Here is a 26,801-nt window from a genome sequence, read left to right as displayed (position 1 = left end):
ATAGATAGACACTTGGGTTGCTTCCATGTCTCGGCTATTGCAAATAATGCTGCAAAAAATATAAGGATGCATATATCTTTTCGAATTAGTGTTTTTGGTTTTCCGGGGGGCAAATACCCAGCAGTATAATTACTTGATCATATGGTAGTTCTATTTTTAATTTTTTGAGGACGTCCATACTGTCTTCCATAGTGGCTGTACCAGTTTACATTCCCACCAACAGTGCACGAGGATTCCTTTTTCTCCACATCCTTGCCAAACTTGTTATTTCTTGTCATTTCGATACTAGCCATTCTGACAGGCTAGTAAGGTTATATGTCATTGTGATTTTGATTTGCATTTCCCTGATGATGAGACATGTTGAGCATCTTTTCATGTATCTGTGAGCCATCTGTATGTCTTCTTTGGAGAAATGTCTGTTCAGATCCTCTGCTTAATTTTTAAAGGGATTATTTATTTTTTTGGTGTTGGGTCATAGAAGCTTTTTATATATTTTGGATATTAACCCCTTATGGAATATATTATTTGAAAATATCTTGTCCCATTCAATGGGCTGCCTTTTTGTTTTGTCAATGGTTTCCTTTGTTATGCAAGAGTTTTTATTTAGATGTAGTCCCAATAATTTAATTTTGCCTTTGTTTCCCTTGTCTGAGGAGACATATCTAGAAAAATGTTTCTACAGCCAGTGTCAAAGAAATTACTGCCTGTTTTCTTCTGGTATTTTTATGGTTTCAGATCTCACATTTAAGTCTTTAATACGTTTTGAGCTACTTTCTGTGTATCATTTAAGAAAGTGGTCCATTTTCATTGTTTTACATGTAGCTCTCCAGTTTTCCCAACACCATTTATTGAAGAGATTGTCTTTTCCCCATTGTTTATTCTTCCTCCTTTACCAGAGATTAATTGACCACTTAATCATGGGTTTATTTCTGGGCTGTCTGTTCTGTTCTTATTGATCTATGTGTCTATTTTTGTGCCAGAACCATAATGTTTTGATTATTGCAGCTTTGTGGTATATCTTGAAATCTGGAATTGTGATACCTCCAGTTTTGTTTTTCTTTCTCAAGATTGCTTTGGCTATTCAGGGTCTTTTGTGGTTCTACACAAATTTTAGGATTGTTTGTTCTAGCTCTGCGAAAAATGTTGGTATTTTGATAGGGGTTGCATTAGGTCTGTTGATTGCTTTGGGTAGTATGAACATTTTAACAATATTGATTCTTCCAATCCATGAGCATGGAATATCTTTCCATTTGTTTGTGTCATCTTCAGTTTCTTTCATCAGTGTTTTATAGTTTTCAGAATGCAGGTCTTTCACTTCCTTGGTTTATTCCTAGATATTTTATTCTTTTTGGTGCAATTGTAAATGTGATTGCTTTCTTAATTTTTCTTTCTGCTACTTTATTATTAGTTTGTAGAACTGTGACAGATTTTTGTGCATCAGTTTTGTATCCTGTGACCTTACAGAATTCATTTAGCAGTTCCAGTAGTTTTTCAGTAGTTTTTAAGGCAAGTGGATATTCAAAGTATCGATTGTAAAATGAAAAGGGATATAATCATATTTGTACACCAAGTTTATGGAAAGTTCTTACTACATATAAAATGGAGGTAATCATGGAGCACCTGAGTGGCTCAGTGGTTAAGCATCAGACTTCAGCTCAAGTCATGATCCCGTGGTCTGGTCTGTGGGTTTGAGCCCCACATGGGGCTCTGTGCTGACAGCTCAGAGCCTGGAGCCTGCTTCAGATTCTGTGTCTCCCTCCCTTTCTCTCTGCCCTTCCCCTGCTCATGCTCTGTCTCTCTCTCTCAAAAATAAACAAACATTAAAAAATTTTTTAAAAAGGAAGGTGATCATCCTATCTGTTCTCCCTGTGTTACAAGAGGATAAGGAGATAAAAAGCGAAGTGAAAGCCAGTTCTGTTCTGTTAGTGTTTATGTTAAGCTACTTATAACTCCATTTAAGCAAGTTATTTGAACTAATTCTCAAAGCCTTAGTCTTACTTACTAGTTAAAAGTCATCAGATGAATTTCAGGCACAAGAAAACACATAAGCCTGACTCTAGGTCAATATTGACTTTTCCCTATTTGCCAGATTTCCTTTCTACACTGAAGGCCTCTGAGCAGGTAAACAGCTACAAGGTAAAGGACACAGTAGAGCTGCCTTGTTCAAGGGCTCAAAGTACCTGTTCTCACCAAAATTTGTAAGAAACCTGTATCATTTCCTATGAAGCTAAAGAAGGAATTCTATCTGTTCAACAGTACCTTTAGGTTTTGCTTACGTGGCTCAAAATCTTGTTTATATGTCCTGGCATTTTACTTCTGTTCTTCTCTGCAGACATCTGGTTTATTCTCCTCTCCTAATGTTTCATCTGCCACATTTCATTGATTAGTCCATTTGTTCATTTATTTATGTCGTCAAAATCGATCAAGTGCCTACAAAAATGGTAGGTGCTCATGATATAACAAAAGGTACTTCTTTCCCTCCAAAGCACAGGAGCCAGTTCCTAGAGGATAAATGGTAGGAATTTTATACACATGGCAGGAGGTCTAGGCAGAGTGAAAATTATGTACAGAATTATTCTCTCTCCACGGTTCTGTTCTAATATATCTGGAATGACTTTGGGGTACTTTGGGATGACAAATAGAACCCAAGAAAGCCTCTTTACTAGGAAAATTACAAGAAATTCCTCTGTCACATGACCTTTAAGTATTGAAAGAGCCCTCCTACCTGGGATTCAGTTCCACCTTTGGGGACACTGGTAAACGCTACCTGAAATCAGTGTCAGAAGTACCAAAGAGGGTGGCTCAGTTGGTTGAGCATCCAACTCTTGATTTCAGCTCAGGTCATGATCCCAGGATCGTGGGACTAAGCCTCCAAGTTGGGCTTTCGCTCTCTCACTCTCTCTCTGTCCCTCTCCCTTTCTCCCTCTCTCTCTCTCTCTCTGTCCCTCTCCCTTTCTCCCTCTCTCTCCCTCTGCCCCTCTTCCTCACTTGTGCTTTCTCTCTGTCTAGAAAAATAAAAAATAAACTTAAAAAAAAGAGACTGAAGACAAAAGAGGCATAGGATAAAGATAACCCTCAAATTAAATCATTTACTCCTGGATTATCTGGAAAGTTTAAGCCATAATTCTCTCCAGCCCAATTTTAAGGAATTGCTTTTCTATGCAGAAAAGTCCTATGTGGAGCTGGGGCAGATCCAAGCTCTGTGGGGCCTGGTGATTATTATACAACTGGGGCAGAGAGGAGGGTGGATCTTTAAGAAGATGGCTACAAAGTTACAAATCAGAAAGTAGATGCAGAGCCTCGGAAGAGGCCCCTGCAAGGGAGGGGCCCTGAAGCTTGTATCTCATTAGCTTCCTGGTAAACCTGCCTCTGACTAGAGCTTCATCCACGGGGAGCAGGGAAACATTTGAGTTCTTCAGGCAAGTTTGGGCCGAGAAGTTGCTAGGATATGCTTTTCAGCATGCTTCATAAGATGTAGCTCACCCAGGTATCTTCATGACATACCCTTTAGTACCAATTTTATTTAGCCTTATTCGGTACCAAAGTTTTTGGAACCCCAGATCCACACAATTAATTCAGAAGACTATATTTGTTGAGTATTACAGAAACCTCGGGACGCTAGTCTCTTCTGTGGCATGGCTGTTAGTCCTCAGAAGAGTAAGTCCTCATTCCTTTCCAGGTGGGGGGAGGACTGTGAACATCCAGGAGGCTGCAGAGGCCCCAGGTGGTCCCCGAGGCAGAGTAAGTGAGCTGCCCTGCTTGGGGGAGTCAGGCATGTGCCTGCGTGTATTCCTGTGTATTCCTTGAGTTCTGGATTAAAGGCAGTGAATCACCTTGAGGACAAACTGTGCTGCTAATGCTTGCAGCAGTTTAAATGGCCAACTTGGAATCCAACTATTTAGAGGGGAAAAAAAATCACACGTAAGAAGGATGTTTCTCTCTCCAACGGAACAAAATAGAACTAATCCTTATTAAGAAGGCGGGACACCTACAATGACTGGTAGGGAAGGAATGTCTGCGGGGAAATAGTGATTTGCTAATTCACTCAGTATCCTCACTTCTGTTTGATTCCCTCCTCATCTAGGAGTTTTGTTTGGCATTTTATGTGCTTAGTCATTTTGTCACGCATCAGACACTACAGATCCAGACACAGGCAGGAGCTGGAGCTACACAGAAACCTAAGAAACAGGTCTTGCCTTATAAAAAGTGGCCAGCAGGGAATTTGACCCAAGAGGTGTTTCATAAATATCTGTTGAAATGAAGAGAATTGAATTAAATTAAATGTGCTCATAGTTTGAGGGAGAGTAAACAATAAAAAAAAAAAAGTAATCATCCTACATTGTAGCAACTTTGATCCCCCTTAGTAATGCAAGGTTGTATAGACATTAAGGACTCTAATGTAGAGAGATTAAGGGCTCTAAATGTAGAGTATGAAATCCAGGCTCAAATCCTAGCATCCTAGCCCTGTCAATAATCACCAGTGTGACCTTGATCAAATTGCTTAATATCTATATGCCAATTTCCTCAGCTGTCCACTGAAATAAAGGCTAATAGTTATCTCAAAGTGTTGTCAAATTACAGGAGATAATATATGTAAAGCACTTAGTAAGATGCCTGAGCACAAGAGTGTTTTGAATTGCAAAAGATTTACAAGGGGTTAAGGAGCACAATGAAACAGAAGAGAAGGAAGTTTTATATTTGGATGGTTGGGGACCAGGGTGTGTGATTTAGGGTGAATTTGAGGATGTATGGAAAGGAAGACCGATGGGAGGACGGATCGTTGGATCGATGAGTAGGTGGGTGGATGGATGGATAGATGGATGGATTGGCAATCGGATAACTTTGGTGTAGAAAAGGGCTAGCTCTGGGGTGCCTGTGTGGCTCAGTCTGTTGAGCATCTGACTCCAGCTCAGGTCATGATCTTTCAGTTCATTAGTTGGAGCCCCGAATAGGGCTCTGCTCTGGCAGTGCAGAGCCTGCTTAGGACTCTGTCTCTCTCTCTCTCTCTCTCAGATAAATAAATAAACTTAAAAGAAGAAGAAGAAGAAGAGGGTTAGCTCAGGACCTTTTGTTCTATCTGGCCCTAGCAGAAGTTGTTTTTATATCCTAATGGCTCTCATGTCATTCATAGGATGGACAGGTGTGAGGGAGCTCTCTTTCTTTACATTTCTATAGAACCCACAATGTGTGATTCTGGCACAGTGAATTATCAACATACCAGGGTTTTGGAGTTTAGAGAGAGAGAGCCAGGTAGGGAAACAGGGATAGTCAGGGAAGGCATTAACAGTGGTGGAAACACTCAGGTGCTGTGGGACAATGAACACCAACAAGGAGCCTGGGGCAGTAAGATGAGTTTGGACTTGTTCCTGAGATCCGGTGAGATCTAGGGACTCGACCAAATAATTGAGGGCATCTTTGAGGAAGAGTTGAGATCCTGCAGGTGGGGCTGTGAGCTTGCAAACTTGGCTACCAATGAGAATTTATTCATTCCCTCAGGTTAGTAGGACTTGAGGACATTTGGGTTACACAGGTTTTAAGTAGTCACAATATTATTTCTTCCTTTAGAGCTTCTGCTGTGAATTTTAAACATCTTGTTCACCTCTTTCAGTGACAATTTGTAAGGAAAAAAACTAAAACCTAAGTGTCTGCTGAGAAGGACAAACTTTCCCTCTTCCAATTTGAGTCCTGTGCTTGGGGTCTACAAATTAACTGAGAACAGGCAAATTGAAGAGGAGAAAAGACAAGGTTTATTTACAGGAGGATAATGGCAGCTATAGTTTTATGCCATATTTCATAGTTTTCAGTCTATCAGTATTGTACAGTTTCCATTAAATTCCATTAAGTTTGCATTTGTTCCCAAGTATTTTGTATTTTTTGATACTATTGTAAATGTACTTTGGAAAATGTTTGTTTGAATTTTACCTTCCAATTGGTTGTTGCAAGTAAAATAAATACAATTGATTTTTGTATGTTGACTCTGTGGCCTTGCTAAATTCACTTCTCCATTTTAGTAGGTTTTTACAGATCTCTTAGTTTTTGTGTTTTTTCTTTTTTTTTTTTTCTTTAGAACTAAATGCATTTTACTATACAGCTCACTTAGAAATCCTTGAACGCATAACTTAAGATGGTATATATTGAGTTTTGAAAGAAATTCCACCCACATCACTCAGCACAAATGAAAACCAGTGCATTACCAGCTAAAGTCTGAGTTCTCCCCTCTAGAGTTGCCCAAGCTTGGCTGCTCCTCTGTTGGAGGAGTGCCTGTCCTTTCCCCCTTGCCAGTCTGAGATGCTGCTTCTTGCCCCCAGTACTCTGCACCATGATGGCTGCCAGCTGGGTCTTCACTTCTCCTTTGGGGATTGGCTTCTCCCACACCCTCTCTCAGGCTCAGGAGCTGGCCAGGGTATATTCTGTGGTCCAACCACATTTCGGCACTATGCTTCACCCTCCATTAGTCATGGAAAGGAAGAGTGTCATGGAAAGAGTGATTTCAGTGGCTGGGAATAGAGATAAACAAAGGATCTGGCCTTGGCAGGAACAAAGGCTTACTGGGCAAACTTCAACCTCCAGGCTGCAGACTTGGTTTCCAACTTGACCTTTGACATCAGTTATGTAGGTGGGGTAGGGGTGAAGGGGTAAAAGGTGGTACATAGAAAATCACAATAGAAGGTGATCACAATAGTAAAGCAGTCATTTTTATTTGACCCAAAATTTTCAACTCTCTTTATTGCTCAGGAATAGGAAAATAAAGTAATCTAAATGCTGTACATACATATTCACAGCATTGTTTCTTTTAAGATATGAAAGTATGTTCAAGACTTTCATTGATTTGAATTGTTATTGACCTACATTAAAAAGCTGGTCTTCTTTATGCCTTTCCTGGTTTTCGACCTTTCACTATTGTACTTTCCCCTCCTCAGCATCTTTTGTTCTCTATAATGATTCCCTGTCTACTGCAAGACTGAGAGCACCTTAAGTCTGACATGGTCATTGGTTAGCCCTATATCTAGCACAACACCAGGCACAATAGGAGGGAATGATTCCTTAGCATTTTTATGTCAACTATTATGTTGTCAGTGAATAAAGACAGTCCTACTTTGTTCTTTCCAATCTTCACGCATTTTATTTATTTTTCTTGCCTTATGGCACTGGATAAAACCTTCTGAATAGTGTTGAATAGAAGTGGTAAGAACAGATATCCTTACTTTGTCTTTCATTGTAGGGAAAAAAACATTCTGCATTTCACCATTGAAGATTATGTTAAATGTAGGGTTTTTTTCATAGATGCCCTTTATCAGGATGAGGTGTTTCCTTTCCCTTCTTATTGTGCTAAGGAATTTAAAAATAAATGGGTGTTGAATTTTGTCAGCTGGTTTTTTTCTGTCTATTTCAATGACCCAGAGTTTTCCTCCTTTATTTTCCTAATATAATTATATTGACTGATATTTAAATCTTGAACTATCTTTACACTTCTGAGGTAAGTCTCACTTGGTCATAATGTATCATCCTTTTTATGTATTGCCGCATTTTATCTAGAGATATTTTGCTAGAAATGCTTTTATCTATGTTCATGAAGAGTATTGATTTTTAGACTCTTTTTATGAATATAATTTATTGTCAAATTGGCTTACATATAACACCCAGTACTCATCCCAACAAGTGCTCTCCTCAATGCACATCACCCATTTTCCCCTCTCCCCCATGCCCCCATCCACCCCCAGTTTGTTCTCTGTATTTAAGAGTCTCTTGTGGTTTGCCTCCCTCCCTCTCTGTTTGTAACTTTTTTTTCCCTTTCCCTTCCCTTATGTTAAGTTTCTCAAGATCCACATATGAATGAAAACATATGATATCTGTCCTTCTCTGACTGACTTACTTCCCTCAGCATAATACCTTCCAGTTCCATCCACACTGCTGCAAATGGCATGATTTCATTCTTTCTTATTGCCAAGTAGTATTCCATTGTGTATGTAAACCACATCTTTTGTATCCATTCATCTGTTGATGGACATTTAAGCTTTTTCCATAATTTGGCTATTGTTGAAAACACTGCTATAAATATTGGTACATGCGCCCCTATGCATCAGCCCTCCTGTGTCCCTTGGGGAAATTCCTAGTAGTGCTACTTCTGGGTCATAGTTCTATTTTTAATTTTTTGGGGAACCTCCACACTGTTTTGCAGAGTGACTGCTCCAGTTTGCATTCCCACCAACAGTGCAGGAGGGTTCCTGTTTCTCCACATCCTTGCCAGCATCTGTAGTTTCCTGATTTGGTTCACTTTAGTCACTTTGGTGTGAGGTGGTATCTCAGTGTGGCTGTGATGTGTATTTCCCTGATGATGAGTGACATTGAGCATCTTTTCATGTGCCTGTTGGCCATCTGGATATCTTGTTTTAAAAAGTGTCTATTCATGTCTTTTGCTCATTTCTTCGATAGATTATTTGTCTTTCAGGTGTTGAGTTTGGTAAGTTCTTCACAGATTTTGGATACTAGACCTTTATCTGATATGTCATTTGCAAATATCTTTTCCCACTCCATCTGTTGCCTTTTAGTTTTGTGGATTGTTTCCTTTCCAGTGCAGAAGATTTTTATCTTGCTAAGGTCCCAATAGTTCATTTTTGCTTTTAATTCCCTTGCCTTTGGAGATGTGTCAAGTAAGAAATTGCTGTCAAAGAGGTTGTTGTTGCCTGCTTTCTCCTCTAGGGTTTTGATGGTTTCCTGTCTCACATTCAGGTCCTTTATCCATTTTGAGTTTATTTTTGTGAATGGTGTAAGAAAGTGGTGTAGTTTCATTCTTCTGCATGTTGCTGTCCAGTTCTCCCAGCACCATTTGCTAAAGAGACTATCTTTTTTCCATTGGATGCTCTTTCCTGCTTTGTCAAAGATTAGTTGGCCATAGATTTGTAGGTCCATTTCTGGCTTCTCTATTCTATTCCATTGGTCTATGTGCCTGTTTTTGTGCCAATACCATACTGTCTTGATGATTACAACTTTGTAGTAGAGTCTAAAGTGTGGGATTGTGATGCCTCCCTCTTTGGTTTTCTTCTTCAATATTACTTTGGCTATTCGAGGTCTTTTGAGGTTCCATACAAATTTTAGGATTGTTTGTTCTAGCTTGGAGAAGAATGCTGGTGCAATTTTGATTGGGATTGCATTAAATGTCTAGAGTGCTTTGGGTAGTATTGACATTTATTTATTCTTCCAATCCATGAACATGGAATGTTTATCCATTTTTTTGTGTCTTCTTCAATTTCCTTCACAAGCTTTCTATAGTTTTCAGCATACAGGTCTTTTACATCTTTGGTTAGGTTTATTCCTAAGTATCTTATGGTTCTTGGTGCAGCTGTGAGTGGGATCAGTTTCTTTATTTCTCTTTCTGTTGCTTCATTATTGGTATATAAAAATGCCACTGATTTCTGTACATTGATTTTGTACCCTGCAACTTTGCTGAATTTGTGTATCAATTCTAGGAGTCTTTTGGTTGAGTTTTCCATGTAGAGTATCATGTTGGATTTTTATACCTTTTTAAAAATTTTTTTTAGTTTTTGTTTTATTTTTGAGAGAGAGAGACAGAGCGTGAACAGGGGAGGGTCATATAGAGAGGGAGACACAGAATATGAAACAGACTCCAGGCTCTGAGGTTTCAGCACAGAGCCTGACATGGGGTTCAAACCCACAGACCTGAGCCAAAGTCAGACACTTAACCGACTGGGCCACACAGGTGCACCTTAGACTTTTTTAATGTAAGGTTTTTTATATCAGGGCTGCCATGAATATTAGGACGAAAATAAGGTGCACCACACAGGTGCACCTTAGACTTTTTTAATGTAAGGTTTTTTATATCAGGGCTGCCATGAATATTAGGAAGAAAATAACTTACACAACGAATTTTACATGGTTACTAACCATTTAATGATGCTAACTATGTTAGATCCGCTTAGTTACAAGTAACAGAAAGTAAGTTGAGCTAGCTCAGGCAGCTAGCACTGATCCCAAGATCAGATGTGAGACATGTACAGTGGCTGCTAGAAGAAATTGGAACCCAAACCATCAAGCCCTCCATCTTCCTAAGTTATTCTCCTTAATCCTCAGTGTCATTCTTCCCACTTCGAGGATTTTATCTCTGCTTCTCTGATTCATATGGCATTTCCTAAGCATATTACTAACAAACAAATAAGTAAATACATAAATGAGGTCCAGAAAGGTTCAGAAACTTTTCTTATGCATCACTAGTCAAATGCATGCACAATTATAAAGTAATGGACTAGTATTAGTCTGAGAAAAAGGACAAAGTGGATCAGTTCAAAGCAAAAATTTCATAGTAATGATTATAGCTAGTACTCACTGAATGCATACTATATCCTAGACCCTTGGTAAGCACTTCATTTGTTTTATCTTACAAACTCTTAGACACACCCTTATGGATAAAAACTCATATTATCTCTATTTCATGAATGAAAAAGTTGAGGCTCAGTAGGTGAGATAAGTTTGTATACTCCTCTCTGAATTATAAACTTCAAAGTCATCATTGTTGCATCTAAATGCAATGCAGGCCTCTGGGTAGAACACAAATTTTTTGAAACAAAAAGGAAGAAAGCAGAATGTTAAAACTATTAACCTTCCTATTGTGTCTGAGGTTGCATTTACTATCTATGGCAGTATAAAGATGGTTGCCAGCAACATGCTACAGGAAGACGTGGAGTAACGGGGATGCTGCGTCGTCAAAATTATAAGATCAATATATTTTTATAGTACAGTAAAGCTTTTGTATTTTCAATAGCCAAATGAGCACCATTATGGCAGAAGATTATCAGAAAGAAAAAGAGAATGTAACTTCGGTACTAAGGAAGCATTTTAAATGATGAAAAACAGCCAATAACAGTATAACAATGATTACTACTTTATTAACTGTTTTCTAAGTACTGGGTGCTCCAATAATGCTTTGCCTTTACTGGTTTATTTGCTAGCCATACAACCCCCAAAGTGGAATATTATTGGGCCCATTTTGAAGACAGAAAAACTGAAGCACAGAGAGGTTTAGGAACTTTCCCAAGAATCACTCCTGGCACTAGAGCCACGAGTTTAGCTTGCATGGTAGCAAAAGTTATACGAGCACAGATGGGCTCTTTGCTTTTGGATTGGTGTGTCCCATTCATTAGAGGTATTTTGAAAAAAGGACTTAATATGAATTTCGAAGATTCCTTGCTCTCCTTTGGAATAAGACAGTATTGTGAATCCAGGAACTCTGAGATGTTCTCATTCTGGCTCTGAACTCTAGAAACTGCTGCATTTTCTTGACCGCAGAAAACACTGGCTTCTGCGGCCCAGAGGCTCAGGGCTCATAACCATTTCCAGTTCCCCGAAAGTGCTGAAGACTAGAATGTAAATAGTCCTTCAGCATGAAACAGAGAAGGGCAAATACATCCACAGGGATACACAGGCTGGAAAGTTTGCTCAATACACAGAGCTCTAATGGCAAACACAGCAAAGCAAACACGGCACTGAGATGAGAAAAGGGGAGAGGAAAGTCAGATGAACATCTGGTTCCCTGGGAAGGTACAGGGAAGGACCCGGGAGGCCCACATTTGCCTCTTTGCTGCACTGATTTTGGCCTAGCCTACAGTTTGAGCAATGAAAGCCATTTGAAGAGGACTTTGGCCATAGCACAACTCAGCATCCAAGATGAAAACATTTAGAATATTGACATTCATCCCAGATGGATTTAAAAAAAAAAAAAAAGGACAAATATCAAACCAAGGTGCTCCCAACCACTAACGTCCACAGGTTTGCTCTAGACTAATGATACCTGAGCAAATGGAAACTTGGAGACTCTTCCTGGGGAAACTTCATGGTACTTCCTTCAGTAAAGGTTGCCTCCAGGAGGTGCTCTGTGAGTTAGGAAGAGGAAATCCTTCTCTGCCATTTACCAGCACACACTACTACCATGATCTTCACACCCACCCAAACTAAAAATTCTTAATTCTTTTTTTTTTTTTTAAGAGAGAAAGGGAGCACTTGAGTGAGTTGGGGAGGGGCAGAGAGAAGGAGAGAGAGAATCTTAAGCAGGCTCCATGCTGAGCGTAGACTCTGGGGTTGATCTTATGATTGTGAGATCATGACCTGAGCCTAAATCAAGAATCAAACACTTAGCTGACTGAGCCATCCAGACATCCCACTAATAAATTTTTAATATGCTTCTTCAGTGATTATTGATTGATTGGTACTAAAATCTTGAGGGTAGCCATTTGATTATTAAGAGATAGAACCCTCAAAAACCTTATGGTTTTCCATTCACTAAGATAGAAAAAGACATCACCCATGGATTGGTCAAATCCATTTGTTGGCAAGTCTGGAAAATGCCCTTCAGGTGAACTGACAATAGTACAAGGAGGCTAACTGTAGGTTATGAAGAGACAAGGTGAAGTACAATACACAAAGCATTTTCTTAGTTCTATATGAACGGAGAAGTAATGAGTCTCCAGGAAAAGGGGAGCAGCACATTGTAGAAGTAGCCAAGCATTATTATGGGGTTTTAATCACCCCACCAGGTCAGGAAAATTATTTCTAAATTATTAGATCCGATGTTTTTTTTTTTAATTTTTTTTTTAAAGTTTATTTATTTTTGAGACAGAGAGAGAGCATGAATGGGGGAGGGGCAGAGAGAGAGGGAGACACAGAACCGGAAGCAGGCTCCAGGCTCCGAGCCATCAGCCCAGAGCCCGATGCGGGGCTCGAACTCACAGTCCGTGAGATTGTGACCTGAGCTGAAGTCGGACGCTCAACCGACTGAGCCACCCAGGCTCCCCAGATCCGATGTTTTGAAATTATTCTGAATTATGTCTTGAGCTCCCTGTATGTTGTGGGCACAGGGCTGGGTGCTAAAGACAGAATCTCATCAGAAGCATGCGCGATGACTGGGGACACAGTCACAGAGACAGACTGTCTCCATCGGTCATGTAGCTGCAGGACCAGAGCTCTGTGCAGGGCACTATGGCAGTACAATGCAGGGGACCACTTAGCCCAGGCTTGGGTGCAGGCAAGGGAAGAGGTTGAGAAGTGTTTCCTGGGAATGATGTCTGAGCTGAGCTTTAAAGAGTGAGTTAGGAGAAGGCCAAGTGGAGATGGGGAGGTGAGGGCACCATTGTGCAGTCTTGCCAGATCCTGAAATGGGAGCTGGGGAGGATGTGGAAATGAAGCCAGAAAGGCAGAGGACTGGTAACGGAGAAGTGTGTGTGAAAGGGACATCTTAACACCCATCCACAGAGCACAAAAGAGATGTTTCGAGAGGGTCGATCAAATGCCCATGATTTGAAGTCAGCCAGTCCTAAATTCAAGTGTCATGTCTGAAACTCGCTCATCAAGTAAACATCTAGCAAGTTGTTTACTTCTTCTTCTTTTTTTAATTGTTGCTATTATCTCTCTCTCTCTCTCTCTTTAGTGTTTATTTATTTTTGAGAGAACAAAACCAGGGGAGGGGCAGAGAGAATGGGAGACAAAGAATCCCAAGCAGGCTCCACACTATCAGCAAAGAGCCTAACATGGGGCTTGAAATCATGAACTGTGAGGTCATGAGCTGAAATGAAGAGTCAGACACTTAACTGAATGAGCCACCCAGGTGCCCCACAAGTTATTTAACTTGTGAGCCCAGTTTCCTCATCTGCAAACCGGAAAAAATGATAATACCTACCTGATAGGACTGTTGGAAGGACTAAGAGAGGCAGTGTGTGCAAAGCCCTTGCTGTGGTCTCAGCACATTGTAAGCCTTTGATAATGATAAGAAAGTTAACCTTTTAAAAAACATATAAATTTGCTCGAGATCTCACAGGAAATGGCAGAGTGTGGATCCGAAGCTGTCTGTAGTGACACCCAGGAAGACAGTGGGAGTGACCCGTGCTGGGTGCCAGCAAGAAGAGAATACAAACTCAGTAGAGAATTTAAAACTATAATAAAGCTGAATAAACATTAGTCTGCTTTTAATTATTGTCAAACACAGAAAATTCCAAACATTTTTAGTGATAAAATACTCCCCCCCCACCCCCCGCCGCCACCTCCCATATGTTTTGTTCGTCTAAGATTTCGAAACAATTGCTACGTGGTTACTGTGGAGTTTAATGATATATATGAAAGCCACAGTGGCCTCCAACATATATTGTAAACTAGGGAGCTTCCCCTGGATCTCATTTGGTGGAGCATAATTTTCAGATGATCACTCCAGCTGCTTTGTTTCCCCCTTTTACATTTGGACAGACAAACATTCCAAATGATCACACAGGGTGACAGCATTGAAGTGACTCAAATTCCCTTTCTCTGTCTTTCAATCACTGCACTATCACTGTGTATTCTGAATCCATTGTTTCAACAAGGGAATATGTACTTCCTTAGTTAGGATTGGAAACTTCGCCTGCACCCAAAGTGTGCTCAAATGACTGTGAACTATTAGGAAACTATAAGGAGTTCTCGGAATTAACTTCCATGTAAATAAAATGTTTATTAAAGATAAGGAATAAAAATGGGCTAATTAAAATCTATTCACCACAAATAGTTTTTCACATAGAGGAGAGTGTTGAAAAGTTATCTGTTCCATGTTTCAAATGTGCTAGGGTCCCCACCTCTGCTGGTCTGTCAGGATCTACTGGCCCTGCTGATGCTGCCTTTATTCCCTCTGGACTCCTGCAGGGCTCTGATTGTCCCGATGTCTCTGCTTCTCCATGCTGGAGCCCCGACACTCCTATCAGTAGAGTCCATTACTCGGGTTATACTGTGTCCATGTGAGGCCTTGTTGAAGTGCATACTCATCACCCCAGATGGTCAGCAGCTCAGTGCTTGCAGGGACAGCTTAGCAGGGACAGCTTAGCAGGGACGGTGCCCTCTGAAGTAGAGAGCTCTAGATGAAGCATTAAAAGAGTGTGAGGAGAGTGGAGAGAGGCTGGGGTTCAGAGTGAGGGAGTAGATCACCAGGGGTACAGTGGAGAAGATAACCCAAGTGAGGAGAGAGCCCAGAAAAGAGAGGTGGCTTCCAGGGTGGGGTTGGGAGGTAGCATCAACATTGAAGTGTTTCCACTCCACACTTTTGCCTGGGGCAGAGGAGTATAAATTTGCTCTTTGTGTTCTGCTGGTTTGGAGGAATTCCAAGAAAATCCCCAAAGCCTTGGAACTAATTACAGCAGATGATGAGCACTCTTGTAAATACATGAGGAAAAGACAGGAACAGCCTTCTTTTCAAAAGAGAACTTGAGTAAAGTAGCCAAAAACCTGACAGCGACAAGACTGTGGTATCTAGGCACAGAGACCCTATAAACTCTCCTTGTTAGAAGCCTATGTGTGTGCCTTGTCTTCCAAGTAACTGATTTTAGAAAGACCTTTATTAATGAAAGATTACTGTGGAGTTTGCAGAAGTAATCTACAAAATGACAATGTACTCTGGACATGGTCAATGCCATCAGCTCTTTTCACTATCTCCAGACATTCATCCTGTGTTTTTTTGGGCATTTACTTTGCCTCGGGCACTTTGTTTGACCCTGGAGATGCAATTATGAACGAAAAAAAACACAGTCTCTATCCTCACTGGGATTAGAGTCTACCAGTGGTGACAGTAATTAAAAATACAATAATTAAACAAATTATTACACACACAGCAACAAATTCAATGATTTCAAGTGGACAAAGTGCTGTGAAGGAGAAGTACAGGGTGCAATGGGGATAATGGGCTGGAGGAATTCAACCATGGCAACTCTTAGTAGGAAATCAAGAGAAACATGAGGCTAGGATAACATGGTGGGATCATATACCCACAAATGAAATCTCTGACATTTTCTAAGGATAGCTACTGGAAGCTCTTTGATGCACTCAGACTAAGATATATTTAGGAATGACTGACACTCATATAACTTTATCTTGGAGAAATCAACATTTCTAGACAGAAAATACATTTCCAAATGGCACACAGACAATGACCATTAACAATGACAGCAATGAGTACGGTGGGAGAGGCCACATGGGCCTAAATACTTTCAGTGAGGACTATGTAAAATTGGTGCCAGCCTAGGGGACCCGGGACAAGCCAAATGCACTTAGAGTGAGGAAAGATACAATGAAGAAAAAGACTTACAAAAGGGATGTTTTTCCAGGAGGAAGGGAAGGGATACAGCCTGAAGCAACAGTTTAACATTAGAAAAATGGACACAACAAATTCAACAAATAATTAGACAATATGCTAGAAGATAGAGATGATAGGCAGGAGTTTGCACCAGAACTCAAGAAGGAAGGTTAAGTAGACTCATTTAAATGCAAATGGAAGTACTGAAACAAAGTTGGCCATGATTTTGGCAGCAGAAGCAAGGAATAAATCTATAGGGAGACTCTGGTTTCCCTAATCTGTGGCAAATCACAAATGGTGAATGCACCTTACATAGGTGCTCTCTTACTAGTCTCATTTAGACTCCTCACCTACATAGAAATAAGAGATACTCATGGAACAGTTGGAGGGAGTATAGAAAGTTTATTACATTTGATGGAGTGTTGTCCCTAAACGGAAGACGGACTTACTCAGTGAAGAGAATGGTAGTTTTGTTAGAATAGGCAGTTAGTGAGGTTCTAACAGGATGCCTGGAGGCCAGCAAAGAGGAAGCTGTGGCCAGCTACTCAGGAATGCAGAGGCCTGTCCTGGCAGCACTCCACAAGAAGTGGGTTCAAACTAGACAGACCCAAGAAGGCAGATGCCAAGACAGGAGACCACTGAGCAAATAAGGAAGAAAATGTGCACAACCCTGCTTCCAAGAAATCCCCACCTGAGGAAACGAATATTCCACCCCTAGTTAACAACTGTCAATAAAAGATGGAAACCCAACCCCCAAGGTGGGCAGCTCCCTCCCTCTCTCTCTCATCTTGAACATATACTTTTCATTTTAATACCCTTTACCACTTGTGTTGCTCATCCACTGTTGACACATTGTTGTGTGTCTGTCCTTGAACTCCTTTTTCAGATGAGACCAAGAACCTTTGGCAACTCCTTTGCGAGGAGCTGGGTCGAGGCCCCAGAGCCCAGTGTCTCCTCAGTTTACTCAGCAACAGAAACACCTGGATCCATTGTACTGACCCTTACTTCTTATTGCTTTTCATGGTCTGGAATGATTTTTATTTACTTCTATTTTTTATTGTATAAGTCTCCCTACTCTATATAGTTTATGAGAGCCAAGACTTTTCTAGTTCAAAGATACAGTTCAGCTTCTCACAGTCCTTGGAGCAGAGTAGGCACTGAAATAAATATTTAAGGAATGAACGGGTGATATTACATCGAGATTGGGCCAGGCACTGAAGGAAGTACATTCCAGATCAGTGATACACAGTGGAGACGAGGGTACACTGCTCCAGACTGCTCCAAGTGGAGGAAACTCTCATATTGAACAAACCCCACATAGCAATTCTAAGGTTGAACAGGAGATAGATAAAACATGACAGGTGCTTCACTCTTTGAGAATATAAGCTGAGCCTCACAGAACGCTAAGAAAAATCTGGAGTTTTGGACATGATGAGTTTGAGATCTCCTGTTCTCCATCCAGGTGGTATTATTAAAGTAGGCAGTTGGATATACAAGTCTGAAGTTCAGGAGAGAAGTCGAGGCTGGATTTGAGATGATAGTGCTAAAAACAAAATTCGATTGAGTAAATATGAAGATCTAATTGGCTTTTTTAAATAATTCGCATCAGTCAGGCTCCATCCCATATAGCAAGTAGAGGAGTGCTCCCAGGAGTTGTAAAAATTGGAAGGATTTTATAGGAAGGAGGATGGGGCAAGAAATTTATAAGCAAAAGAAAAGAAAGTATCTGTTCCAGGTTAGATCACCTTCCCTTAGGGGTAAGGAAAGGGAGTCTTACCATGCAGATTACCTCATGTTCCTTTGGGGCATGGAGAGGGTCCCTGTGACAGATTACCTCATTGGTGCTTATACAAAATTCCTGATTTGGGGCGCCTGGGTTGCTTAGTTGGTTAAACGTCTAACTAAGGCTCAGGTCATGATCTTGGGGTTCATGGATTCAAGCCCCACATCAGGCCCTGTGCTGAGAGCTCAGAGCCTAGAGCCTCCTTCAGATTTTGTGTCTCCCTCTCTCTCTCTGCCCTCAAGTGTGTGCACAATTTCTCTCTCTCAAAAATAAGTAAATGTTAAAATATTTTTTTTCAAAATTCCTGGTTAATAGGTTTCTGGGAGAGGTTGAAACTGCAATTAGGTAAGCTATCAAGTCCTGATATGATGATTTGGCCTGATCCAATTTACGCCATTTGGGGTCTGTGGTCTTTTTTTCAACAACAGAGATTCCATTTACCTGAACTTTAAAGAGTGAGGGAAATAGCAGTGGAAGAGAGGACTGGAAAGGCAGTTGGGGACAACATGCTGAAGGATTTTGAAAAGAAAGATACATTCTAAGCCTTGATGATGAAGATGAGGAAGAAGATGAGGATGATGACTGACTTACCTGCTGGACCAGAGAGAATATGAGGGTCAGCGCTCGGCATTGAGAATGTGTGCCCAAGCCCACGGGCCTTCAGGGATGGCATGCTCAAGCATAAGATCTCCCAGATGCCTACGTACTTCCCAACTCCCCTCCACTGAGGCCCCTGAAAGGAAAAGGAAAGGGGTAAAGGAAGATGACACAGTGACCAGACAAACTCTCTGCACAGGATTTCTCCTGCTTGGAAGGAACTGAATGTGGAATTGGTCATGTAAAAACACACAGCAGATGATCTTAATGGGAATATTGTGACATTGTGATATAGTGAGAAATATATATTTGGTCTTCCCTTGTTCCTGGCATAGAGCTTCTAAAACCCTTGAAAAGTGATGGGAGTGAGAAGAACATCTTTTGTTACTCATTGTTAAGCCCCTTTCAACCATACCTGAGTTTATGCTAATGAGATGACTCTGGAGGAACTTTCAGCCTTAACCCCTCCCCCTCTCATGGCCTCACCATTGGCCAATGACTTAATCAACCCTGCCTATGTAAAGGAACTTACATAAAAACTTTGCATGAAGAAGTGCTGGGAGGATGGCCCACCCAGAGAGGGTATGAAAGCTCTGTAACCCTTTCCACACACTTTGCCCTATGCATCTCCTTCATTTGGCTGTTCCTAAATTGTATCTTTTATAATAAGCTGGTGATAGTAAGTAAATTGTTTCCCTGAATTCCGTGAGGTCATTGTGGGAAATTATTGAACCTGAGGGAGGGGTCGTGGGAATCCCCCATTTATAGCCAGTTGGTCGGGAGTATGGGAGGCCCAGACTTGTGATTGGCATGTGAAGTGGGGACAGTCCTGTGAGACTGAGCCCTTAACCTGTGGTCTGCACTGACTCCTGGGATGTACTGTCAAAATTAAATGGAATCATTGGACACCCAGCATCGGTGTCCAAAGAGTTGGAGAATTGGTTGTGGATGTGGAAAAAACCCCACACATTTGGTGTCAGAAGTGGTGTTGAGTAGAGAAATAGTTTTCCCATTATGTACATAAACCTGTTCCCTTGACTAGGAGTGAAGAGTTATAGGGCCCTGCCGCCTTAGAACAGCTCAATAACATGGCTCTATTTTAAGACCTTTCTGCATGCCAAATCCTTGCTAAAAGTTTTATATACAGTATCCCATTTAAGTCTGTAGGGGTGGAAAAGTTTTCCCTTGTTTCCTTCTAGGTTCTCTGGCTGATCTAATAATTCAATTAATATAAGATGAATGGGAGAAAAACAAGAAGTTTAATTACATGTAATCCCTTGATTACATGGGAGAGACACGGGAAAATGGAGTAACTTTCTGAAATGGCCAAAGTACCATCTGTACCGTAAGTACCATCTGCAGCTAAAGATGAAAGGTTTGGAGATGGGGAGTTCGGGAGGTTACCAAGCAAGGTACAGTAAACAATAGTAAGATTGTTATGCAGATTTAAGTTGCTGCCTTGTCTATCATACCAGCATCTAGCGATTTGGTCATCCTTCTCTTTAGGATACAGCTTGGAAGATTATGGAGATTTCCCCTATAAATGTAAATGTCTCTTACAAAAAGATGTGGAACTTCTCAGTTTTCAGAGCACCTGTGTTTGTTGATTCTTAAAATAACCAGTATAGGGGCACCTGGGTGGCTCGGTTGGTTTGAGCATCTGATTTCGGCTCAGGTCATGATCTCATGTTCATGAGTTCGAGCCCCACATAGGGCTTGCTACTGTCAGCACAGAGCCAGCTTCCAATCCTCTGTCCCCCCCTCTCTGCCCCTTCCCTGCTCATGCTCTCTCTCTCTCAAAAATAAACATAAAAAAACTAGAATTCTTTGAAAAAAAAAACTTCTGTTTAAATTCAGGTGGCAAAATCTAATCCTCCTGCTCATGTGTCTTTTGCTCCACAAGCCTAGAATTTGCTTAAGTGGTCCCCAAGGCTATGGAACAAAGAAATATGCATTTGAAAGCTTCAGTGAAATAATTAGTTGCAACCTCAAAGATGCACAAATGTTATTTCAGGATTTTTGGCCTGCTTCCTCTTTGTGTGTGGGGTAGGGAAGGACAGCATGTTTTCCTTTTTCAATTACTTAGGAGTGATAATGAGTCTTTCTTTGACTCAATATGTCACACCAGGGAAAAACTGGTTCTGATTTTAGTTGACATTTGTGAGAACTGGGTGAGTAGTGTTTTTGCCAGAGAACTTTCTCCTCTCTGTCTTGTGTGTGACAGCATTGTGTTAAGGAAAGAAGGGTCCCATTGCTTTACCAGCTTAAGTCTCATGTCGGACAAGGGCATCTCTGTTGCAGACTTTTGATGTTCTAGAAAGATGTAGGAGTTTTTAAGCCAGACTCCAGGAGGATTCGTGAACCCACAAAGCAGCAAGTGATAAGTATTTGTGAGGTATGTGCATTTTTCTAGGATGGGTCCGTCACTTTCATCTGAGTCTCAAAGATGTTCTTGACCTTACCAGAAATTAAGATCACCTCTGTAGAGCTTTCTAGAGGTATAAACTAAATACATGGAATAATAGAGACTCTTTATAGCTGGATGTATTGTAGTAATTTTATGTAAATGCAATGTTGCAAAAGAGTAGGAAATAGTTGTATGGTCCTTAGTCGTGATCCCCATGTTTCTCTTTCTCTGAGGCTCCCTGGGTCCAGGCCTTTGTTAACAATGTTCCATCTATGCCGGTGATACTGTATAAGAATGCTGTCCTCCATGGCTGAAATATGATGTAGAGGTGGTGTTTTGATTTGTTTTTCTTCCATTGGAGAGGATGGTCTTGCTCCAACACACTCTCTCATCCGTTCCCCCTGGACCATCAGAAAGCATTCATCTTCTAGTTGATCAGGCTAAATAATGTACATGTACGTGAAAGCATATTTGTGTACACACGATAGCTAATGTTGAAAACTGCCTGCTCTTTAACATTTAGTGTGTAACGTGTAAAAGTTTCAACAGCCTGGTGACTCCATCCTCATATGCTTTCATATTGAAGGAAATTTGGCACTGCTTCCCAAATAATCAAAGAGAAGTTTAATTTTTTTAAAAAAATGTTTAATGTTTATTTTTGAGAGAGGCAGAGAGACAGAGCATGAGCAGGGGAGGGACAGAAAGAGGGAAACACAGAATCCAAAGCAGACTCCGGACTCCGAGCTGTTAGCACAGAATCCAACACAGGGCTCAAATTCACAAGTTGTGAGATCATGACCTGAGCCGAAGTCAGATGCTTAATTGACTGAGTGACCTAGGCACCCCAAGAGAAGTTTATTTTTTTTATTGAAGTCTCTCACGCAACACTGAATGCAAAATAATGAAAAATAAAAATTATTTGATATTCTCTTTTCCTATCTCATGTCCTCATCATTTCTCATGCATGGTATCTGCTCCAAGAATTTTTTCTTCCCCTGCTCCACACTCCTCAAAGTTTCCCCCAATTCGATGCATTTAAGCTCTAACATCATCTCTCCTTTTACTGTCTTAATTCAGTGTTCTGTAGATCAGCCTAATTAATGTCTGTGGTTTCTTTCTTTTGCCTACTTGTCAAAACCCCGTTTCTTCCCCCTGTGCAAGAGGGTGCACCTCCCCCAAAAAGCTGATCTAGCAAGCAAGGTCTTTTCACAGGGGCAGGGAAAGGAGAGAGGGAAAATGAATTGCATCTGGAGCTTGAATCATTTCTCATGTCTCTGATATCAGTGTAAAGAAAAACACCACATTCATTTGAGGCCAAAACATAACTTCAATTTGGGATTGTCTCTATCTTAATTAGCCTGTCTAATTAAACTGTTCATACCTGATTAATTTGATAAAAGGAACTGTTTTTGCACATGCATGCACGCACACACACACACACACACACACACACACACCCATCTCTTGTTCAGCTTTTCATTTAATTGAACCAATCTTTCACTCTAAGGGCCCCAGTCCAGGAAGGAAGAGCTTTAAGCTCCAGGCAAATGGGAAACTGATTTGCATAAAAGCGGCTCTGCACCAGTGAAAATCTGGCACATTCTAAATGCTGTAAGTACTTAGTCTCTCTTCACTTTAACCATTAAAACCTGCAAAACAAACCTCCAGGGAAAACGTCATGAAGAGACTTGCGGAGTAAGTCACATTGGTAACTGTAAGTTTAAGAAGACTTTCATGTATGTTCCCACGGCAAGGGAGCCTGATATGCCACCTGACATGAAGCTGTGCGCACATGGATTTCAGAACGTGCCAGGCCTAAATCCTGGAAGCCAGTAATCCCAGGTAATGACTGTTGCTGAAACCTGCCTGGGTTTCAAAAGCAAGAATGGCATAGGCCCATCAAACCTGCAAATAACCCTCTGAAAATTTCCATCAGTAGTAAAAACAATCCAAACTTGAGAAGTCAACAACTAGCCTTGGGGTGGCTGTATTACAAAATTCCCAATTGGGGCAGGAAGTTTGCCTCACCTGAAACAGTTGTCACCTCAGTCCACAGTGATGTGGAGGACCCACAGAAAGAGCCTGGGATTATGGAGGAAGCATCAGACTGGGGGTTGGGAGACGCCTGGCTCTTTTCCTGGCTCTGTCACTAATTACTTGTGTGATTTTGGCCTTGAGAATGCCTTCCGGGTCTAATATTCTCTGATATGAGCACCTTCATAATTCATGATTTCAAATCAATGTGCACGTGAAACCATGTAAGACTGTGAACAACAGAGATACTTTTGGCTCTGGGCCTTGGGTTTGTCATTTGTAAAATGAGTGGGGACAGAGCAGGGAGCACAAAATGATCTCCTAAGGTGTAGTCCAGCTTAAATGTGTGTGCCTGTTTTATACAAAGAAAACACTGACAGAGGCTCTTGTAAAGAAACATTAAAAAAAAAAAAAAAAAAAAAAACACCTCTGCGCATATGAGAGTTCCCATCTAGCCAATAAGAAAATATGCATTCTCTTGTTAGCTAGATGGAATTCTCCACATATGTGTTTGTACACACACACACACACACACAAAATAACACCAATCAAACAATTTATGAACAAGAATTTGACAATCTATGTCAATATTAGCAAGTGTTTGTTTGGAATAAGCTATTTGAAATGATAGCAGTGTGTTATTAAAAAGTGCTAAATGTATATAACATAGAAAATAGTGTGAAAGATGGTAATCCTGCATGCTTTGCCTGGCTCCCAGCCCTACTGTTTATGTAGGCCTGACTTTTCCAGATGAATCCCATGACCCTTGTTTGCATGTAGCTCCAAACCTGCTGTCAATTCCCCTGGTTTGGGGAAATGTAAGATATCATGGCGGCGGCTCCCTGTCTCAGTAATTTATCACTCCTGCTACTTGTCTTGAAGTTACCTTGGTCCCCTTGCCTGGTACCTCATTCATTCATTCATCAGAGAATCTAAGCACTTTGTTAGGCTATTCAGGGTGCAAAGACTCAGCTTAAACATCATTTCCTCAGGAAGGCCAGATTACCTGATCCCTCAGTGCAGAGACCCACAGCTCCTGTATCCCTCCTGAAGTTAGTCCAAGTTGTCTCATGCATCAGAGTTTGTTCTTTTTGGTTGCTGAGTAGTATTGCACTGTATGATTGTCCCAGAAGATGTTCAACCATTCACTTCTTGCAAGACATTTGGGTTGTTTGCAGTGTTTTGTTACTATGAATAGAGTTACTATGAATATTTGCATACAGGTCTTTGCGTAAGTTTAAGTTTCCATTTCTCCAGGATAAAATGCCCAAGAATGTTATCACTAGGTTGTATGGCAAGTACATGGTTAGTTTTGTACAAAAAAACCTGCCAAACCGTTTTTCAAAGTGACTGTACCACTTTACATTCCCACCATCAAGATAGGAGAGATCTGGTTTCTCTGCAGCCTTTCCAGCATTTGGTATTATCACAACTTTTTATTTTAGCTGTTGTCATAGGTTTGTAGTGATATCTCCTGCTGGATTAATTTGAATTTCATCAATGTGTAATGATGTTGAAATGCTTTTCATGAGAAAGAGCCTAAGAGCCCATCAACTGATGAATGGATAAAGAAATTGTGGTTTATATACACAATGGAGTACTACGTGGCAATGAGAAAGAATGAAATATGGCCCTTTGTAGCAACATGGATGGAACTGGAGAGTGTGATGCTAAGTGAAATAAGCCATACAGAGAAAGACAGATGCCATATGTTTTCACTCTTATGTGGATCCTGAGAAACTTAACAGAAACCCATGGGGGAGGGGAAGGAAAAAAAAAAAAGGAGGTTAGAGTGGGAGAGAGCCAAAGCATAAGAGACTCTTAAAAACTGAGAACAAACTGAGGGTTGATGGGGGGTGGGAGGGTGTGTGATGGGTATTGAGGAGGGTACCTTGTGGGATGAGCACTGGGTGTTGTATGGAAACCAATTTGACAATAAATTTCATATATTGAAAAAAAAAAGAAATTCTTTTCATGTGCTTCTTTAGCCATCTGTATCTCCTCTGTAACAGAATATCTGTTTATGTCTTTTCCCACTGTATAATTGGATTGTTTGAGGGTTTTTTTTTTAACTGTTGAGTTTTGAAATTAAAAAAAAAGGTTTATTTATTTATTTTGATAGACAGAGAATGCACGAGCAGGGGAGGGGCAGAGGGAAAGGGAGAGAGAGAATTCAAGCAGGCTGTGTGCTGTCAGCACAAAGCCCGACGTGACGCTAGATCTCACGACCACAAGATCATGACCGGAGCCAATATCAAGAGTTGGATGCTCAACTAGTTGAGCCAGGCACACTGAGAGTTTTTTAATATCTTGTGAATATAAGACCTCTGTCAGGTAAGTTTTTTGAAAATATTCTTTTTCAGTCTCTAGCTTGTCTTTCTATCTTCTATTTAGAAGTACTTTCACAGAATGAAGTTTTAATTTTGAAAAAGTCCAATTTAGTAGCATTTTTTTAATGGATTACTCTTTTGGTGTCATGTCTAATAACTTGTCACCTCGCTCTGGGTCTTGAAGATGTTCTATGTTTTTTTTATGTAAGTTTTGTATTTTGCATTTAAATCCATGATCTATTTTTTAGTAGTTATATATGATGTGAAGGTTTAGGTCAAGTTTCTTTTCTTTTTTTGTTTTTTGTTTTGTTTTGGTTTTGTTTTTGTTTTTGTTTTGCCAAAGGAGGTCAAGTTGTTCCTGAACAATTTGTTGAAAAGACTATCCTTCTTACTCCATTGAGTTGTTTTGCACAAGCAATCGACACCTTAAAATTGACTTTCATGAAAACTCACCCATGTCCTCATGGAGATGACAATCTCCAGAGGGAAGCAGCAATAATCACAGCACCTTAAAAGAAAAGCTGGAACAGAGGTGTGCTGAGGAAGCAAGGAGCTGTGCCTCAGTGCCTGGCTTCCTCTCCATTCTCCTGCATCCATGCCCCTCTGTGACTGACTGCCTGGAGCCATGCCATCTGCTTACAGACCCTCCTTGACTAGAATAGTAATGTCTCACCAGCTGCATTGGAACAATGGCCCTGAACTATTCTCCAGGGTTTTCATCCCAGATCTCCGCTTGCTCCCCTAGCAAGTTAACTAGACTCATTCTAGGTCTACTTTAGTCTTGACCATCAAATGTCACCTGAGATGCTCTATTCCCAAGTGTGAAATGCATGTTTCTCCCAGGTTTTCTTTGGGGTTGCTTACCCAGACCAAGGATATCAGGATAGAGTAAAGCAGAGAGCTGTGCTTTCTCTGTGAACTGGCACTGTGCAGACAACCAGTTAGGTATACTCTGACTCTAGCTTAAGGAGATGGGGGACAGAGAGAAGAAAGGGGCATTTCTTACAAATGACACTGGACTCTATTTGAGCTCATTGGCCCACAATGTGTTAAAAATAAGTTAACAGCCATAACAACAACAAAAACAATAACCTGCTGTGTGGCCTAAACTGTCGGAGTGTTGATCTCTGTGGTTAAAGAGATTAGCCACAGAATTGCTCTACTCTTCCCAGTAGAGGATTTGCTTGGCCCTTATCACATTTTGTTATCTCTGCTTAACAATTTATGGCCTGAACTGTGAATCAGAGTCTTTGAAGAAAACTCATCCTTGCAAAAACAATTCTCCTGGCATGGGAGAATTTTTCCTATAGCCACAGTGACTGCTAAAATTGAGAGTTACTTTTTTTCTTGCTGGAAATGTAATTAATCAGTTAAGGGCTGAAAACACTGGACTTTTTCATCACTGAAATGCCAGGAATGCTGATCAATCAGAGTCATCCTATTTGCACAGCGACCTGGTATGTAGTCAAGTCTTAAAAGGAAAAATTCTAAACATGACCTGTTAGTAGTGATGAACTTTCCCTTTTAAAATATCTATTCATTAATGAAGTTCTCTTG

The sequence above is a fragment of the Panthera onca genome, chromosome D1 (genome assembly GCF_046562875.1).
Source record: "Panthera onca isolate mPanOnc1 chromosome D1, mPanOnc1 haplotype 2, whole genome shotgun sequence".
NCBI classification, from domain to species: Eukaryota; Metazoa; Chordata; class Mammalia; order Carnivora; family Felidae; genus Panthera; species Panthera onca.
Note: the sequence above shows the minus strand (reverse complement) of the source record.